At 38.2% G+C, this 15,353-nt stretch overlaps 1 pseudogene; it reads left to right on the top strand.

The window, feature by feature from the left end:
* The first annotated feature begins 5,183 nt into the window (after positions 1–5,183).
* Positions 5,184–12,226, top strand: LOC110258106 (annotated as a pseudogene).
* The last annotated feature ends 3,127 nt before the right edge of the window (positions 12,227–15,353 follow it).

Here is a 15,353-nt window from a genome sequence, read left to right on the forward strand (position 1 = left end):
GTTCTAGCAAATTTTTCTTTTATTTTATTTAATACTCAATTTATTCTGCCCTACATTTGGTTAGATAAAGAAAAAATATCACCAATTTAGATATAATAACTCTATTTATCAAATTATTTTATTTTTTAAAATTAGCATACTTATTATATGCCAACTACGGTTGAGGAAACAGCAATTAATAAAACAAGGAAAACTTAAAAAATGTTTCTTCATGATTCAGTCTTATATTTTAAAGACAGAGTCAGACAATAAAGAGTAAGCTAGTTATAAAGTAGTTTTAGTCATGACAACAAATATGGTATTCCAACAGACTTAAGAGGGAAATTTTTACTAAAGATAATATAATTAGAGATAGTCTTTCCTAAATGTAATGCTTAAGATGAGAGCCAAATAATAGGAATTGGTTACCATCAGAATCACTGTTACAGACAGTAAAAAATAAAATTATATCACATCAGAGATTATCTGTTATATATGTAGAAAACTATAAATTCAGTTCTATGTTGCAAAGATGTGGTGAGAATATGCACTCTTGTCTGGCTCCAGATTTTAATGGGAAATCTTACAATGTTTCAGTGCTGAATATGTCATATCCTGTGGGTCTGTCATATATAGACTTTATTATATGCAGGTACATTGCTTTTGTACCCAATTTATTGTGAGTGTTTTTTTCATGAAATGATGTTGCATTTATGTGAATAATATAATGAGAAAAATTTAAAAATAATTCCATTTATAATAAGCATTAAGAAGAAAAAGTACTAAAGAATAAACTTAAGCAAGGTGACAGAAGCTTTGTATACTAAAAACTGCAAAATTTGGCTGAAACATTGTAGAAGGCACAAATGGAAAAAAAAATTCATCACATGGAATACTTAATATCATTTATATTATTTACTATCAATAATCCCTAAAATGAGCTACAAATTCACCATAAACCCTATCAAAATCCCAAAAATGTTTTTGCAGAAATAGAGAAATCCAACGCAAAATTTGTATGAAATCTCAAGAGTTTCCAAATAGCCAAAACAATAATACTTCATGATTCTAAAACATATTATAAAGCTATGGTAATCAAAACAGTGGAATGTTGGCATAGAAACAGACATACAGGGGGGAATGGCCAAGGTGGTAGAGTAGAAAGACCCTGATCTCACTTCTTCCCATGGGCATATGAAAATTACAACAATTTATGAAGCAACTATTGGTGACAGAAAAGATCCTCTATGACTAAGGATGTAGAAGGAATAACAATAAGACAAGTTGAAGTGGAGGAGACAAGATATAGTCAAGTCTTATAGCCTGAGTATGTATGAAACCCAAAAATAAGAGGATAATACAACTGCAAAATTTCTCACAAAAGAATGAAGGGACTCAAAAACTCATGGAGCTACCCAAGCCAGGGTGGGGCTGTATTGCAAAAATGAGCCTCCAAAATATTTTGCTTTGAAAGATACTAGGGCATCCTTTTGGGAAAACTAAATGGCTATGGGAAATAGAGACTCCAGTCTTAAATCTTACACACAAAATCACACACATCCAAACACTCATTGCAGATTTTCAGTTATAGTAATTTGAAAGGAGCCCGAGTGAAACCACTTGCTGATTTTGGAGAGCCTCATGGAGAGTTAGGAGGAAACTGAACTCTCCTTGGTTCATAGATGCTGGCAGTAGCCATTTTGGTGAGGTGTCCTAAAATAGGGAAACATGTGGGAAAGTGTCATATTGGAATGCTCCTTCAAGTTTTTTAGTGGTTAGCCACAACTTGCTCACTATCCATTCACACTAATATTGAGAAGTCCTGGGCCAAGCAAGGATACATCCTCAAGTGCCATCCAATTGGCTACTCTAGGACCTCTTGAGACCTTAACCACTCTCAGACCTAGGCTCACTAATCATTCAAATATCACCAGCCCTAGATCCAGCCTCACCCATCAAGGAATGTATTACAATGGGACAACATGGGCCATGACCTTGTCCACATGTATCCTAACACCTACAGGACTCTGGGCACGACAACTAGACACTCCCGAACCCAGATTCAGCCAACAGTGTGCTGTATCTAAGCACAGGGCCCATTGTGTCATAGCCCCAAACACCAATGTGTAGTTCCAGCCGTGAGACTGTAGTCATATTTCAGTCAACCATTTCAGGATGTAGCCCACTCACCAGTGGGACTGCACAAGTCTCAGAACCTCTTGGTCCCTAGTTCTTCCACCAGTGAGCTGCTGCCAACACTAAGACCCATGTCACATAGCTAGAGACTCTGGAAACTGGCTCAGATCAGCAATCAATGACACCACTTTCCTCAGGAAAGAGCATCATCCACAAATAGTTAACTGGGCCCTACATTCAGGGACATAGCCTGAGCAAACCACAGAAGATACCACCCTCTGCAACAATATGCCTTGCAGTCAGCTTGTCAGTACTCAGTCTGACCACCAGCAGGCTAGAACCACATCAGAACACCCTGGAAAATCCTCGCCATCAGTAGAATGACATCAGCTCTGGGACAGAATCGTGCCCTCAGCTAATCTACCAAAGAATGTGCTTTGACAGCCAATTAACCACACTAGACCCATGACTGGTGAAGTTTCATAGCTAGCTTCTTTGTGACCCAGCCCCACCTACCAAGGGCCTACACCAGGACTTGGACTCTTCAATTATACAACTAGCCATGCTATGACCTGTCTCTGTCCACCAGCAGCAAGTGGCCACCACAAAAGTAGGGCCTGTAAATCAATAGGACCAGTTCCAGCCCCATCTACCAGTGTGTGCAAAGGAGCCAGCCCTCAACAACATGGATCCATGAAGCCCAGAGATCAGTAGAACACATAGCTTTGGTGAACAGAAAGCAATATGCCAATGGGACATTTCCTATAAATATCCACTTCTTCAAGATTGGGAAACATAATGACAATGCCAAATACATGGAAATAAAGCACAGAAAATTCAGCAAAATGATGCAACAAAGGAATATGTTCTAAATGAAGAAATGCAATTAAAACCCGAGAAGAAGTATTAAAGTAAATGGTTATAAAATTCTACCAGCTAAAAAGGTCAAGATAATGATTGTGAACATGCTCAAATAACTTGGGAGAAAATTACATGAACAGAGTGAAAAGTTAGAAGATTTTATAGAGTTAGAAAACATGGAGAATAACCAGAAATGGATAAAGAGTAATACTGAAATAAAAATTAAACTAGAAGGAATCAAGTGTAGATAATATGATATACAGGAAGATATCAGTGAGCTAGAATACAGAATAGTGTAACTCATTTAAGCTAAAGAGGAATACAAATTAAAAGAAATTAGGACAGTTTAAGAGACCCTTGGTCAGCTTCAAGTGTTCCAGAATTGGCATTACAGGGGTCCCAGAAAGAGAAGAGAGAGAGTAATGGGCAGAAAACAAATTTAAAGACAAAAGAGCTGAAGAGATCCCTAACCTGAGAAGAGAAACAGACACAGAAGTCTAGGGAGCACAGAGAGCCCAAGCAGAAACAACACAAAAAGAACCACATCAAGATACATTGCAATTAAAATGACAAAAATTAAAGATAAGGAGAAAATATTAAATGCAGTGAGGGAAGAGAAACATGTTTCTTACAAGGCAACACTTATAAAGTTATCAGAACACTGCAGTGCAGAAGGAAGTGGTAATATATATTTGACGTGATGAAAGGGAAAATCTGTAACACAGAATACACTACAAATTTGAAGGAAAGGTCAAAAGTTTTACAGACAAGGAAAGATTCAAAGGGCTCCAGCGCCATGAAACAACCTTAACAGGCAACATTTAAAGGACTTCTATAAACATAAAAGAAAAGGCCACAATAGAGATATTAATATCAGGAACTGAAAAATCTCATTGGAAAGGAAAACATAGATTAAAGTTAGTAGGTCAACCAAGTATAAAGGTAGTAAGAAGGTCAACAGAAAAAAGTAGTAAAATTATATTCAGAATAAGTGGCCAGGGTCAAAAAAGTAAACATGGCAAGGATGAGAAATTACTCAAAGTTTTTAAAATGCATTTGAGGAACTTCCTGTGTGGAGCAGTGGGTTAAGGATCAGGCATTGCTGCAGCTGTGCAGCAGGTTTCAATTGTGGTGTGCTTTTAATACCTGCTGGGGAACTTCCACATGCCTTGGAGTGGGTCCAAAAAAACACACAAAAATCAAATAAAAATAAATAAAATTCATTTGAACTTAAGAGCTCAGCAACTTTAGCTAACCACACACACACACACACACACACACACACACACAAACACACACACCTAACACACACATCCCTAATGGTAACAACAAAATAAAAAACTATCCTAGATATGCACGCAAAGAAAGAGAAAGCAATTCAAACAATAAAGGTAGTCATCAAATCATAAGAGAAAAGAGCAAAAGAAAAGAAACCAAAATGAACTACAAAGAGAAGCTAAAGTCAACTAATGAAATGGCAGAGCATATATACCTATTGATAATTACTTTAAATGTAAATGGACTAAATGCACCAGTAAAAGATATAGAGTGGCCAAATGGATATGAAAAGAAGGCCTTAAATATCAGCTTCCTACAAAAAAACTCATTTCTGATACAAAAATGTAGTGAAATGAAGTGTGGGAATGGATAAACTATTCTAGGAAAATGAAGAAAGAAATTGAGGGTAACAATGATTTTGTTAGTCTTTTAAAACAAAGACTCTAACAGAGAAAAAGAAGGACATTAAAAGATGATAAAAAGAATGAATCCCAGTGAAAGATACAACACTTTTAAATGTTTATACCTGTGTAGGAGGTCCTCTATATCAAGCAGATATTAATAGACATTAAGGGGGCAATAAACAATAGCACGATAATCTTAGGGAATTTAAAAACTCCACTTATACCAATGAATGATTATTCAGACATAAAACTGTTAAGGAAATATTGGCCTCAAATGGCACTTTATATTTGATGAAATTAACATATATAGAGAATATATATATATATATATATATATATATATATATATATAGTACATTCCATCAAATAGTAGCAGAATACACATTATTTTCAAGTGCACATGGAACATGCTCCAGCATAGATCGTATAGTAGGATGCTAAAAAAAGCCTCAAGCTAAGAAGATTGAACTCATAGAAAGATAAAGGATCACAAGAGATTACTATAAGCAATAATATGCCAATGAAATGAACAGTGTGGAAGGAAAGTATAAAGTCTTAGAAATGCACAATATCCCAAGACTGAATCAGGAAGAAGTAGAAAATATGAACAGATTAATTACCAGTAGTGAAATTGAATCAGTAATTAAAAAATAGTCTATAAAGCAAACAGGACCAGACACCTTCATGTATGAATTATACCAAATATCAAAAAAGCTTTAAAACTTGGGGTTCCAATAGTGGCTCAGTGTTAACAGACCTGACTCGTATCCATGAGGATCTGGCTTCTATCCCTGGCCTCACTCATTGGGTTAAGGATCTGGCATTGCCATAAGCTGTGGCATAGGTAGAAGATGTGGCTTATATCCCATGTTGCCATGGCTGGCAGGTTCAGCTCTGATTTGACCCCTAGTCTCGGAACTTCCATATGCCAAAGATTCAGCCCTAAAAAGAAAAAAATAGAAAAACAATTAACATCTATTTTTATCAACCAATATAAAAACACCACTGAGGAAGGAATGCTGCTGAATTCTTTTTATTCATTATGTTGATACCAAAACCAGATTATAGGCTAATATCACAGATGAAAATGGATGCTACAATCTTTAAAAAAAAGTTTCCTGAATTCAATATTACTTTGAAAGGATCATACACCATGATCAACAAATCGAGAAACCGTCTCATTTACAATTGCATTAAAAAGACTAAAACATATAGGAATAAACATAATTAAGAAGGTAAATACTTATACCAAGGAAATTATAGGGCACTATAAGCCAGTGATAATGGAAAAAATAAAATCATTATTTTAAAAAACCCACAAAATTACAGGGTACTGATGAAATAAACTGAAGATGACACAAACCAATGGAAAAATATACCATGATCAATAATTGGAAGAATTAATATTGTTAAGTGATGATCATACCCAAGATAATCTATGGATCCCATACAACTCAGTATAAAAATACCAAAGCCATTTTTTACAAAACTAGAAAAACATAATGTTATTTTTTTTATGGAAACAAAGAAGAATCTATACAAACCAATCAATCTTAAGAAAGAAAAACAAAGCTGGAGCCATTATGCTTTCTGGTTTCAAACTATGCTACAAAGCTACAGTCATCAAAACAGGTTTGTAATGGCACAATAAAATAGACACATAGGTTAATGGAACAGAATTGAGAACCTAAAATGTACTCATACTTATATGTACAATTAATCTACAACAAAGGAGGCAAGAATATACAATAGGGAAGACAGACTCTTCAGAGAAGAGAAGGAAAATCGAGAGAGCTATATGCAGTGTAATCAAACCTGAAAACTTCCCCATACCATACACAAAAGTAAACTCAAAATGGAATAAAGACCTGAAACCACAAATCTTCTAGAAGAAAACATAGGCAGTAATCTCTTGACAATGGTCTTTGCTATATCTTTGGATATATGTCCCTGTGCAAGGGAAAGCAGCTAGACTGTGAGGAGGAAGCTCTGAATGGTTGCAAGGACAAGCCCTTTAGTTCATGCCACTGGAAAGGTGGTCCTTATTTATACATATAAGAAAAATACATCGGTTGAATTGTATGTAATTGTGTGTCAGTATATGTCCATATTATCTATATTTGTTAAATAGGACAATAGAAGTTCCCATCGTGGCTCAGTGGAAATAAATGAATCCAACTAGGAACCATGAGGTTGCAGGTTTGATCCCTGGTATTTCTCAGTGGGCTAAGGATCCAGCATTGCTGTGAGCTGTGGTATAGGTCACAGATGCAGCTCAGGTCTGGCTTGTGTGGCTCTGGCATAGGCCAGAAGCTGTAGTTGCAATTTGACACCTAGCCTGGTTGACACCTAGGCTGGGAACCTCCATATGCCCTAAAAAGACAAAAAAAGGACAATAAAAGAATAATGAAGCTTAATGTATGGATTAAAAATAAGTTCACTGTTACAAATGCCACTTATAGCTAAAAAGTTAATTAACAATGTTAATATTACAAATATATGATTGTGTATATGAATATCTGTCCTTTGCTTATTTTAAAATAAACATTCAATTATGCTTCCAGTATATCAGACATTCCAAAACAGTCTGCACAAATGAATTCCATATCCAGCTACAGGCTGCCACTAAGAAAATAAGAATATAAGACCATTCATATAAGGCCATTGCACCAATGACTTTTTATTAAAAGTAAAGAAAATAAATATATGGTTCAGCAGTTATCAACTTGTTCTTGGATCAAAGCAGGAGAGACAATGAAATGAAATGAGTAAAATCACTAACTCCACATTCGTAGAGACCTAGGTACAAATCCAGGGTTTTCTACTTAGTTATATTATGTGATGGGGAAAAGTTATTAAAAATTCTCAAACACTTGGATTCTAACATTATGACCAAGCATAATAAAAATGCCTATTGATAGGGATCTTGTGAGAACCAGATAAGGCAATACTGATAACAAAATATTTATGCAGTAAACAGTACATGGAAAAATCACAATAAATGCTAGAAACAAGTCCCCAGAGCCTTTGGCATAGAACAGAAATGACAATGTTTTTAATCCTAATATCTTCTTTCAAGGATGATAAGTATTGTCACAATACTTTCAAGGATGATAGGTATTGTCACTCAGTCTTGTACTTATTCACAAACATAACATACTTATTTTGCCAAAGAGAGATGGTGTTGTTTAAATATGTGACATTTTAAAATATATTTAATAATCCAAGAATAAATGTTTGTGGCCTCTTGGCTCCCAGGTGTCCAATTCTTTTTCAGGTAAATTCATAGTCCAATTTTTTTTTAATTTAAAAATCAAATAGAGCATAGAGTGGAGAAAAAGACCAAAGTTCTATAGTAATCTAAAAGCCAAATCATTCTTAGGCTCTCTACTTTTCTTATCTCGGGGGTTCCTAAGGGAAATACCATCTCAGAATTAAAATGTTCATTAAATATAAACAAATCAACCTACTCATTTTTCAGATAAGAGGAATTTCCAAAATTAGTATGAAAATTTTGACAATGGGGAGTACAGTGTCCTTATAGTTTATGATCACAAAGTATATGATATGAAATCTTCTAAAAGGTAATTCTCCTAAATGCAATGTATTGGTCAGATGAAAGCACAAATCTGTACCCTAAAGCCCCACTGCCACCTCCATCTCAGCCTCAGCACCAACAGGAGCAACCTGAGGAGGCCAACAGAGCTGCTCACACAACCCTGCCACCCAATGTCCTCAAGATGGTGGCAGCAGGGAGAGGGGCATGAAGAAACCAGACAGTAGGCACAGGGGCAAGGGCCTGGGCACCCCAGGAAGAGGTGGTGGCAGGATGGGGCTGCTGCTCATAATCATGGCATGGGCCATTCTTGGCTCATTCCTCATGCTCCTCACCCAGTTCTTGCTGCTTTGCCACAAATAGCCCTAGCTGCAGCCTGACCAGGCCACCCATGCAGCTTATGGCTTCCACTATAGCCCTGAGGGAGTACCATTGTGGCTGAAGCAGCTTGGATAAGGAGTCCTCCAGCGGGCCCCCTGAGGGTGGCAGGACCCAACCCATGAGATCCTCAACCCCGCTTGGCGGGAGAATTGCTACTTCCTCAATGCCACCATCCTGTTCCTGTTCCTGGAGCTTCAGACACTGCACTAGCCTTCCAGAGGGTCACCAAAAACATCAAGGTGGAGTTCCAGGAGCTGCTGCAGACCATGACCACCAAGCACCTGATGGAGGGGCTGAGCATGCAGGATGTGTGTGAGGGATATGTTCCTGGGCAAGAGGGTGCCCTTCATCAAGAACATTTGGCTTCTCTAGCCAGTTGGGCCCTCAGCCACCTGGAGCTCAAGAGCCTCAAGGGTAGGCACTGCCCACCACTTCCACTGCAGAGCTTATCTTCAAGGTGGAGATGGAGTACAATGGGGGCTTCCGCTTGGCCATAGACATGGACCTGGTCTTCTGCAAGTCCAGCTATCTCTTCATCAAGCTGTCCCCAATGGTGGGGAGCTTGAGCTTCTTCCTCATTCTTATGCCCTTCACCCACTGGTTCTTCTCCCTTGTGGAGAACCCACTGATGGACTTCGGGGTGTGGTCCCAGTTCCAAGGGAAGTCCATGCCCCAGCTCAACTACATCATTTTCAACCAGCTCAAGAAATTCTTCAAGAGCAAGCACACACTTTTGAGTTACAAGATCAGGTTTAAGCCATTTTTCCCATTCCTTCTTGCAAGGATTTGAATAAGATGAAGAGCATATCCATATACAACAATGGGCATTTACAGAAGGCTGACTTAAAGTTACAGTGTTAGATGTGGTAGGTTACTTACTTTTGGATCCTATGATAGAGAGGCAAATATTCATTGCACACTTGAGCTGAGCAGTAGTGTTTGGGAAGAAAAACAAAGGAGTTCTAGGGAGTTCCTGTCATGGCACAGTGGTTAACAAATCCAACTAGGAACCATGAGGTTGTGGGTTCGATCCCTGCCCTTGCTCAGTGGGTTAATGATCCAGTGTTGCCATGAGCTGTGGTGTAGGTCACAGATGTGGCTTGGATCCTGTGTTGCTGTGGCTCTGGTATAGGCTGGCAGCTGCAGCTCCGATTAGACCCCTAGCCTGGGAACCTCCCATATGCCATGGGTGCAGCCCAAGAAATGGCAAAAAAAAAAGACAAAAAACAAACAAACAAACAAGAAAAAAGAGTTCTATTGAGATGGTTGAATTAATAAAGGGGAATTTACGGTGTTGGATTTACACTTCATCTTGTCCAGTCAACACTTCATCTTGTCCAGTCAACTGATGGGCATGTCATAATTGAGACTGTGGCCCCAAAATCACCTGCTGAAATTGCAGATATTCAGTGGGAAGATCAACTAATTGCTATTGGAGGTGTGAAAATTACGTCTACACTGCAAGTGTAGAAGCTTATCAAGTAGGCTGGCAACCAAGTCCTGGTGTATTACGAAAGGCCTGTCGGCCAAAGTGTGGTGCTGCAAGATAATTTTGGAGTTGAAAGAAAACTTTCTGTCAAGCTCATGCCAGCCAAACTATGAAGAGGAAACAAATGGGTTGGCAATAGATGCTGAAAATAGAGACTTGGATTCAGAATTTGAAGACTCAGAGAGTGATGTCAGAGCACAAACTGAGGTCAAAGATGAGGCACAGTCATTAAGGCACATTCCCAAATGTATGCCAACAATACTTTCTGTGAAAACCTCTTGGAAATATATCACCAGTTTTACACCAGAAATCAGCTGTAGGAAGGCACCTGCCACCACCAAAACTCCCATCCAAAGAAGGACATAAATCCTTAGCCCTGAAAACTTCTGAGATAACAGAACAAGCACAAATATCAAAACCCACCCAGGGACCCACTTTCAAACCACCTGTGCCACCATGACTGCAAGTGAAAATTCCTTTGCCTTCTGCTGATGTTGCAAATTGGGCAGAATGAGATATTCCTGTTGAAAGCCCAGAGAAGGTGCTTTTGCTGCTACCTCCTGCAGATAAACCTACTGAAAAGCAAGAAAAAAATCTGGATCACATAGAAGAAGCTGCAGCTAGACAGTTTTTAGCAAAGCAGGAAGTGGTGAAAGATTTGATGTCAGAAATTTCCTGTCCTCCTAAGGACAGTTCAGATGACCCTCAAACATAGGAATCATCAGAAACTCCTTATCATAATGAGCTAGGAAGATGGAAAAGAACCAGAGGCAGCTGATTCTGACATAGAGGCCTGCCACAGATAATTAAGCATAACAATGTGTGGTACATGGATCAAATTATGGGGTCTCATCTCTTGGGGGCATGTTAGCTTTAAACTTGAAGTGGTGACTTTAGAATGCTTAGACATATCAACCATGGAATACTTTTCCAAATTCAGACTGGAAGTCCCATCACCTAAGGCCATTGCCATAAAAACCACACTACACAATCTGAGTATGCAAAATGGGTTCAATGACAAATTGTGCTTTGGTGATATCACTGTTCATTTCAGATATTTGAAAGAAGGAGAGCCAGTGCATCATGTAGTAGAGTAACTTAGAGAAAAAAAAAAGAACTCCATTTGGTGAAGTGGTTTCTCCCTAGACTAAAGATGAACACTTTTTTGGACAGATGGGTTTAGCAGAAAATAAACATAGTTTCCAAGATACTCAGTTACAGAACCCAACTTGGTGTGACAAAAAAATTGGACTAAAGCTCATTCCCAGTTTATGTTCTGTGCTTATGTTTGACATAATAAATGTCAAGAAAAGTGTCTATCCAAGAGTCCTCTTTGTGGAGCAACTGATCAGCAGATAGAGAGGGCCCTGAAAAATCTCTTGCTGGAAGGACAAGAAACCCTCTTAGGCCTGCTCCCTTGTGTTGATGCTGAAGCTGGCATGTCAGTCAATAGAACAACAGGTTTGACAAGACATATTATCAATACAAGCTCTTTTTTGTTAAATCTGCATCAGGTCTCTAAAACTCACCTTTCTGAGTCAGAAACTGATCTAGTAGATCCTTTGCCAAAACACATACCTAACACATCAGACAGCAAAGGCAGTGACACAGAGGTCTCTGGTCCAAAAAGTCACTCTAAATGGGGCAACAGCATGGAAATAAAGTTAGTAAGAAAGGAGGGTGGTCTGGATGACAGTGTTTTCATTGCAGTTAAAGAAATAAATCATGACATGCACAAGGGCTTGCCTACAGAGGAAAGGATCCAGAAATTAGAGTTCATGCTAGATAAAGTGCAGAATGAAATTGATCAGGAGTTGGAACATAATAATTCCCTTGTTAGAGAAGAAAAAGAGACAACTTATTTGAGGAAAAAAAAAACACTTCTTTCTGCTGTTTTAGCTAAGTCAGGTTAAAGACTACAAGCTCTAATACTTTTTATGAGCCATTACATTGCAGGCATTGAAGGTATTGAAACTTTAGAAAGTCTGTCTTTAGATCAGCACTCCAAAAATAAATAAATAAATAAGCAAGTACACAGATGATACAGAAGAAGAACTTGATAGTGAAAGAAGCCAACTAATAGAACATCAGCCATTCAGTAGCATATCAGATGACTTGTTTGGCCCATATGAGTCTGGTTAAGTCTGTTTCAACCTTCAAGTAATTGAGGAAAAGTTGCATTTAAAGTACCACAGATACAACTCATTTAACTCTCTTATTATGCACTTTGGACTGCTCCTCCACAGTTATTTGCTGGTGTAAGAACTAGAGGTGTAAACGTTGTTTTCCAGAAAAAAATGACCATCTCCCTAAATTGGTTGTTTCATATTGTATTTATAGACATGCTTTTTGGGTTTTTACTGGGAATTTATTTTTACTAATTTATCTACAAACTTTTCTAATTAGGTAGGATAATTCTGGGTGTTTATGTGTGATGTCTTGTTATTTCTCCTTCCTCTTCCTAGTTTTTGAATTAGTGTTAAATAGGATACTGTCCATATTTTATTTTCCCTCACAGTTATAACAATAAATTTGCTGCATGCCCAAACTGACAACAGAAATCATTGAGGGAACAGGTTTTGAATTTTACTTTGTGTTATAAAGTTGGACATTCTACTTGCTTGAGATTTTTGTTATTTGGAGGTTTTAGGGGATGCTTTTTTTGTTTTGCTTCTGCCAAATGTGAAAGCAAAAGCCACAGCTTTAGTCAGTTATACTGATTTGGTAAACAAAAGAAAAAAAAGTTTGCATATACTGCTTCCTTCTATGCTTCTGTGAATTTTTTTCCTGAAGTGTCTGTTCAGTTTAAGTATAATAAGTCTCTAGTGATTAATTTGAAGAGCTTTCATTGAAAAACAAAATGTAATAGGAAATAAATATAGAATGCAGTTGATTGAGAATTTTGAGAGGATGACAAGATTAGTTAAAAGAGAATAACCAGTAGGATTTTGAAATGTATGCTTTCAAAATGTTGATGATTTCCTTTCAAGTGGAAGTTCTAAACATTTATGATTATTTGTCATCTTCAGTTCTCCCATAGGAAATAAAGCACATGCAAGGATATTTGAAGTTTAAGAGGACTATTTTTAAAGGGAACTTGCTTCGTTGTTTTGTTTTAAAAATAATTTCATGCATGAAAATGTAGTGAGAGAGAGGAATCATGCAAAAATTGATTTGTTGCTTTTCCGACATCCTACAGGCTTAAAGGAGTGGTGATCATTCTGAATGCTTCCAATGTATTTATTCATTTAAAAAAAATAGACAGCATAAATACATAGGAGTTGGGACCAGTTCCCTTAAAATGAAGTTCTATTCAGATACTCAGTCCATCAGTGGATACCAGTAACACACGCCTGAGAGAAAATGTGTGAGCATGACCTTCATTGGTATACCATAAAATTTTTGGCCTTTTATATGACTATAACATATATTTACATATGTTTTTCCCTTTTGTAGGTAACTACTGTCATAATTGATATACAGTGAAATGGACAAGAATTTTAACGGTGGAACAGCTTTTACAGCTGGCAGGAAAAGGCATAATATAGGAGTAAGTATTCTGGCCCAGATCCTATAACCTGGGACTCCATACAAGAGTATATGGAGTTGGCCATTAGTGAGTTGTGTAACCATAGTGAAGCCAACAAAATGTCTCTGTGCTGCAGTCTCTCCAGCTCTAAATAAGGAATAAACAAAACTACCGCACAGGATAGTTGTGAGGAAAACAATAGAATAATTACAAAAGTTCTCTGAACAGTAGAAAGCTAGTCAAATAAAAGGGATAACAGATGGCCAACATACACATGAAAAAATGCTCAACATCCCTGATTATTACAGAAATGAAAATCAGACTACTACCAGATACCACCTCACACCAGTCCTAATGGCCATCATTAATAAGTCCACAAATAACAAATGCTGTAGGGTGTGTGGAGAAAAGGGAATCCTCCTGCACTGATGATGGCAATGTAAGCTGGTACAACCACTATGGAGAACAGTATGAAGGTACCTTAGAAAACTATACATAGAACTACCATGTGACTCAGCTATCCCACTCTTGGGCATATATTTGGATCTATGCTCAGTGTAATAACCAGTTTTCATCTTATCATTTAAAAAAATCATTTACCACTGATAACCTGGAAGGCAGAGTAAATGGCTGGTGGCTTTGGATTTTACCACGGAAGTTTTAGGGACATCCAGGCATTCTGCGGAAACTGAAATATTTGAAAGGGCAGTAGAAATAATGAAAAACTATAGTTTCATAAAAATGTAGTCATGTTTTAAACATATTTAACTCTGTAAAACCTCAATTATGGAAAGCTCAGTAATGCCGCCAATGATATTTGTAAAAGATACCTTCAACGTAGTATAGTGTTTTTATATTTACTGGGAGAGGCAGTAGAAACATCACAGTTGTATGTTAGTGCAAAGAGGGGGAAATTGAAAGCACAACTGTATGTAAAGAAACTGTGAAACCACATCAAAGAATTGTCAGAAAGGTTCAACATAGAAAACAAAACAGCAAGAGTACCAGGTTGATACTATTTCCAGTATCAAGAACAAACTAGTCAATAAATTTAGTGCTTTTCTCTGAGTGGGAAGATGCAAGAGTCTGGGCTTACAGGAATCAGTTTGTTGAAAGGCACCACAACTCTCTGGGGTCAATGTCCTGGTTTTCTCCATTGTGAATCCTGTCACTTCCTGGGGCACAGTCAAAAACATCCATATGTGAAATTTAGAATTCCTCAGAGGAGGGAGAGTCCTCTGGGGCAGAGGTGGTTCTGGACCTCTGGCGTGGCTTTGGCTTCCATGCCCAAATGCCCTGTGGCAAGTTAGCCCCACAGACTCAGAACTGTCTGTGACACCAGCACCACCGGCAATTCTGCACATGACCATTTTCCCCAACTCCATCCCACTGTTATGCTCCAGCCACAGCCAGGTGGGGACAGAGCTAGAACCAGGTATCCTGACTCCATGTCTAGCACAGCCCCCAGGCCAGGCTGCCCCTCCAGGTGCCTCACCCCTTCCCCATGGGAGTTGCCTCAGGCCTTTGTGGGGGCCCTTGGACCCTCGACATGACAAGACAAACCTGGCCAGACCTCAGTGCTGGGGAACGTCCTGCCCACTGAGGTGTTTAATCCCTTTGCTATATAACAAGTGAGGCCACCTCTGACATTCTACTCTGTGTCCCCATCCAGATCATCCTGTTCTTGCCAACTGCCTCTTGGCTCTTGCAGGCAGTAAGCCCAGAAGTCACAGGCCCAGA

The sequence above is a fragment of the Sus scrofa genome, unplaced genomic scaffold (assembly GCF_000003025.6).
Source record: "Sus scrofa isolate TJ Tabasco breed Duroc unplaced genomic scaffold, Sscrofa11.1 Contig1249, whole genome shotgun sequence".
Lineage (NCBI taxonomy): Eukaryota > Metazoa > Chordata > Mammalia > Artiodactyla > Suidae > Sus > Sus scrofa.